Below are 6,000 nucleotides of genomic sequence, written 5' to 3'. Positions count from 1 at the left end.
AAGCCCTTTTCCCTTGCCAAAGTATAGAGAAACAGTATATCAAAGCTATAGTAGTGTCATGTATGGCATAGGAAATAAGTCAGCTCTTGGAGTATGTCAAGGTTCCTATTCAGAACAGTTCTTGCCCATAATCAATTTTCATTCTCAAGAGCAGATGAGTTGCAAAGTCCTGTACACTAGTGCGTATAAACCACAGCTCAAGTGGTTTAAGTGAACTCTCCAGTCTAGCAGTGATTACCTTCCCCAGTAATGACAGTGTGGTGCTTTCTGTAATATCTGCTCAGCATTTTGAAAGGGTTATGATTAGCTGTGATATGACAAAATAAACAATGGTGTGTAGTGTTTGCACAACGGCTTTCATACTTACTGCTTTGTGCAAGATAATCTTGTGGCCTGAAGCTAGGAGGAACATCCCTTGTAGCACAGTCAGCTGCTTTGATACATCTTTATCTTACTTTTTACTGTGTTTATTGCTGGCAGAAAACAAGAGTAAATGTATAGATAAACTTCAGGGTCTTATCTTGGCTGGAGGGGTAATCCTGGCTCCATTCACGTAAACAGCTAAATTCCTTCTGATTCCATTTGGACCAGGGTTTCATCTCTTTGAGTACTTTTTGCCCCACTATTTGCAGTCCTTGAAGTAATTACAGACTGCTGTCTACCACCTGCATTCCACTGGGTGCAGTGATTGCAGCTGAAGGCTCAGCAGTGAGTGCAAGGAGAAATATCCTCCTCCTGAACTTTCAGATCTTCAAGCATTTCTGGGGTGGGGAATGTGGGAGGATCCATGAACCAGGGGTTGAAAACCCACTGGGCACCAGAGGAAGCAGCTGGAAGAAAGGGGCAAGTTCAGCTGCAAACTCATCCTCTGATGTGGCTGCTAAAATAGGCACAGTCCCCTGCATTACCAGTGAAGCACAAAGGCTAATATCTAATGCTAGAGAGACAGCAATGAGCATTACATCTTAGAGTTTTAATATCTTAATATTGTTTCTATGGTACCAGTACCTGGAATCTTCAGAAAAATAAAATAAAATTATAGCAACCAGGGAGCCACTGCCCTACTTCTATATATAAACCCTCTGTTGTCTTACCGTGGCTTCATATCTAGTCAGGACACTTCCAGTTCTGTGAAGTGATCTTTGGTGTCTATGGCTAATACAGGTGGAAATACAGCATGTACATTTATAATGTGTATTTTTTTCAAAATATGTTTTCTACTTTTCAGGACAAATATTTGTACAGATGAAGGTTATGATACTGGCTGTACTAGAACTTGAAATCTGTTTGTTTACACGAGATTTGTTCAGATATCTACAGCACAAACCACCCTAGCATTGACCTTAGCTTGCCAGTGCTCCCAAACAAGATCTGATTCAACAGAGTCTGGGCTAATGTAAGTCGAAGTTGTCCATAGGAATCTGGGCTCTCTTGGTGTAGCGAGAGATCCTGCTCCCCCTTCACAGTAACTCAGAGCTCCATGGGAGTTTTAAATTCCACTTTCTGCTTTACTAGCATGTTCTATCCAGAGTTAGGCTGTAAATGGCTTTCAGCAATCCAGTCACTCAAAGGTGGGTATATCAAGAAGTCCTTTTACATAAGAAATGTTTTGCTACATAAAAACAGTAAGACTGGCTTGTTAGGAGAAGTGGTGACTTTTACAAGTGCCCCCTTTTTCTTAATGGCTATGGATGCTAGTGACACAAACAATGACCACTACTGCCTTCCAGATTCTATTTGCATTTTGGTATAACACCTTTCATTTAGAAGAATGGAGACCACATGGTTTTATCTGGATCTCCACTGCTTGGAAACTGAAATACAGCTAATTTTAAGAAACAGGTTAGACATGCTTGCTGTGCAACATTGGTTAAGGATAAACAAAAAGTAATGTGCTATGTAAAATATCATTGGAAATGTAGGTTTAGCTACCTGAGTTTGAATTCAGGAGAGGCATCTGGCTCCTGAATAAGTTCAGTCATAACTACTTGCAGGTGAGCCCATGGGATTCACTAGCCCAGGCTGGGCTAATCAAATGAAAAGGTATTTTCTGGCCTGGAGCAGAAGATTTCATGATAAAGAAGTGTCCTGTGTTACACAATCCATCAGAAAGACAGCACTTGCCCAAACATAATACCCCTGGTAGCATAATGAGAGGTTCTTGCTTTTAGACTTCATGGTGAAAATGGTCTGTAGGATTGGTTACAATGGGTTCCTACCAGGGCAACAACAGATGCGTTTCTGCTTAACTTAGTTGAAAAGTCTCTTTCTGTGCCTTCTGTCCAGTGGGCAGCAACAGGTTTCACTCTAAAAAGCTCTTTCAATTTATGAGGCTACAGCAGAACTCAGAAATGTTGTAGGCAAGTTGATTACGCTCTCTTGAAGATCAGACAAGAGGGAAAAGTACTGCCTAATTGACATGATGGGTTGTCCCACCAGAGTCTTTATTCTAAGATAGTTTTCATATTTCTAAATGTAAAAATGTAAAAACAGTGGTGAAGGAGGCTAGGGGTTTTATTTTTCTGGCTTGATCAGGTTATCTGAAAAGGTATGTCTGTGAAGTCAGTCAGGAAAGTAGGAAATTCCTGGTTGTAGCTCTTGGAAATCATTGCAGAAGCAAAGCCAGGTTATTTCTATAGAGGTTGTGTTATCATCAGAAATAGTCTGGAGGGAACATGTTAAGATCTGGGTTTGATTTATTCTAGGACCTAGGGTGCAAGCTCAAATCCAAATCAGGATTATAAAGGACTAGAGTATTCAGCAGGAGATTTTGGCTTCAAATGATAGAAACAGCGAGAGATCTAGCTGGCTTTGGTGACAGGCCAGGTTTTTAAATCACCTTGATTCTTGTACACCTCCTCTTACAGATAATTGAAGCCATATTGTGTTACATATATGCAGCATAAATTTCTATTGGTAACATGTCTTTATGCTGAGAAATTACATTTTTTCCCCCTGTAACTGAGACAAAGAAGCTCCTTGTTTTGGATCCCTGACATCCTCCTTCCAGCTCCTGTCAAACAGTCTGGGCCTAATCTGAATTACAGTGATGAGGAATAACGTGATATTTTGCTTACCTTAGTGAATGAAAGGTTAATTCTGTACATCTAAGTTTTATACTGCATGCTAGTTTGTTAAAGGCATTTTACCACACAGCTGGTGAGGGATTTTCAAAAATACAAGAGAGGCCTGTATGTTATTTCTTTTAACTTTTCCTTTCACCTCTTTTTTCATTAAGTTCCCAGATGACTGCACACTCTTGAATGCAGCAATCTGTTTAATCTAGTTTTAGCCTTCCTTTTCCTGTTTTGCTGTTTACTTTTCGTTCCATGCCAGTAGCTATTGAGGCAATACTGTGGGTCCATTATCTGTTTCAGGCCTCTTGGAATATATGTGTTGGCTTCGCTCTGTGTGTGCATGCATGAGGGGGGAATAAACATAGATGTGGCCAATTAGTTAGTGCACTTAAATTAATGAAGAGCAATCTATGAATCTCCTTTTTCTGAGAATTTGGAAATGCTGAGAACGTTTGCCATGTAGCCTTCAAAAACTTCAAAAGCAGCTATAAGGTCACAGTCTAATACTCCCTTCTGTATACTCATGTCTTTTCTAAAAATATTTCCCAACTTAATCTTCAGTATATGGAACAGGAGGGCAGAGGGGGAATGGCAGTGTTTATGACCAAAGTGCAAAGACAAAGAAGAAAATGAAATCCACAAAAAAGCGAATCTTTTGATCTCTGCTTCATTTTCCTCATTATGAACTTAGCAGTACCAGCAGTTATGTTTTAACTAAACATTGAGTTTATGGACCTATGTCTCTGTCTACAGATAAGGCAAGGTCAAGAGGAACTCTGCTAATGCTGTCTTTGCTTTTGCAGATTTTCCTTGAATTGGGACACCCAAACAAGTCAGTGGGAGTCTAAACAACACCAGTGATTTGGGTGTTGCTCCTTGTAGTAGGTAGAATATGATCACAGATGTCTGCTCTGGGTATATACAATCCTGATAGAAAAGAGTCTTGGTAATATCACAGGTAAGGGGGCCTCTAGGATCCATGAAGTTTGAAAGAAAATACCACAATAAAACCAAGAAGAACAAAATTAACCCAGCTAGTGGAATTTGGGAAGAAGGGTAAAAAAAAGTTTTGTATGTCCTTTTCTCTTTTTGGCTCTTGAATTGTGGAAAAAACCCTCAGGGGTCAGAAAAGCTGGAAATGAAAGTAGGAGGAAGGTCAGGGGGGAAATCTCTGCTCTGTAGGAAAGCTCATCTGTCAAACCACCCTCCAGAGAAACTCCTGTTTCCAGCAAGGTTTCTGCCTCTGCTTCCACAAAATAAAAACAAAGGAGAGACTCAATTTTGCCTCATCTCTTTGCCTTCACAACTAAGCTTACTGACTCTTGCCTGTCAAAGTAATTCCTTGGCTGGTTGATGAACAGATCCATCATTTGATAACTCTACCAAGTGATCACATCCTTTTCACACATTCCCACTGTTCTGGCTTCTCAGACTTGCTTTGTCTTCTGTAAATCCTAACAGAGATTGTGAGCTGAGCTTGCACGGTGTGTCCTGATAGCCTACCAGTGCCTGAGGGATGCCTTGAAGGGTCATTCCAAAACACTGACCTGTCATGCTTCATCCTCCAGGTGGGATGACTGAAGTCCTCAGAAAACCCATGTGCACCAGAAAGGAGTTTAGGTATGCAATGACCAAGTCAAAGACCAGAGGTCCCGAAGAAGTAAAATATGACCTAGTCTGCAACTAGCACTGATACCATCTGAGGAAAATAAGAATCTTCCTCGCTTTCTTACAAAGCACAGAAAAATAAGGTAGCCAGATTCTACCCTCCCTGAGGCATACAAACAAAAACTTGGTGTGGGACATTAAGGAGAACTTACATTAGGGCAATACCCAGAGGGAAACAGGTCAAACAGGCGTGTTGTATTGGAGAAGTAAGGCATGTCTCTTATCATGGTTGGTCATTGATAATTTAAGCTCTAAGTATATGACTAATTCTGAACTAGTTCCAAAAATAAAAGGAAAAGAAAAAAAATAATAGTTCCTGAGAAGTCAGTATGCTGGCTCTGACTGACATTGGCTATGAAGATGCCTGGGTGGAGAGCACTGAACTTAATCTGGAGTTTAGGCACAGACAGGTCATTTCAAACAGTCCTGCAATTAAGCAACACTCTGCACCCTAGGGAAGCCTCCCTTCCAAGCACTCCCAGTGTTCCACGTGGGCTTTCTCTCACAGTTGTTGGCTGTTCTCAGTGGTTTTTCTTCATCTTTACTCCTTTTGAAGACTTTGGGATGTTTAGGGAAGCTGCTGTATTAACTTTCTCAGATGTTTTGAGTTCTGAAAAGCTTTCCCCTGCAAAGGATCTATCCTGATGAAGAATTAATTCCAGCTTTATTTGCAGGAGAAAGAGAACTGTATAGAAAGTGAAGGATGCTCGGCTTCTCAGAAACTAGCATGAGCAATTGTGAATGGAGATCTGTTAGCGTTCTGGATATTTGCATGTCAGCATGCAGAAAAAGCAAGCAAATGCAAATGAATGTTCCTGAAAACAGCAGTGGAAAGCAAATATTTTTTTTTACATACCCTAAAAAGACCTTGTTATAAGGATCACGATAGCAAGAGCTCAATACCAAGAGACAGAAATACAAAACTTTCAGAGCAGGAGATAACTGGCTGGCTCACAGCAGTGGAATTGGGGACCCCCCTCTCCTAGGTCACAGCTGTAGCCCAGGGCAGTTGGTTGTGGCGCTGCTCTGTCACCAGTTGGGGCTACCATCAGCTTACCAGGTGCGGTATGGTTCACAAATATATAAAAAGACAGTTAACATAAAATAGCTACACCACTGATGCTATCAGAGGAGAGATTCATAGTTAGACTGACCCTTCATCTACAGGGGAGAATTTGGGGATGGAGTGGATAATGGGCAGATGGAGAATTTGCCAAGAGTCAGGATAAAAGTTAAGCAGAGTAGAGGGCTAACA

The sequence above is a fragment of the Platalea leucorodia genome (assembly GCF_965183815.1).
Source record: "Platalea leucorodia genome assembly, chromosome: 8".
NCBI lineage: Eukaryota > Metazoa > Chordata > Aves > Pelecaniformes > Threskiornithidae > Platalea > Platalea leucorodia.
Note: the sequence above shows the minus strand (reverse complement) of the source record.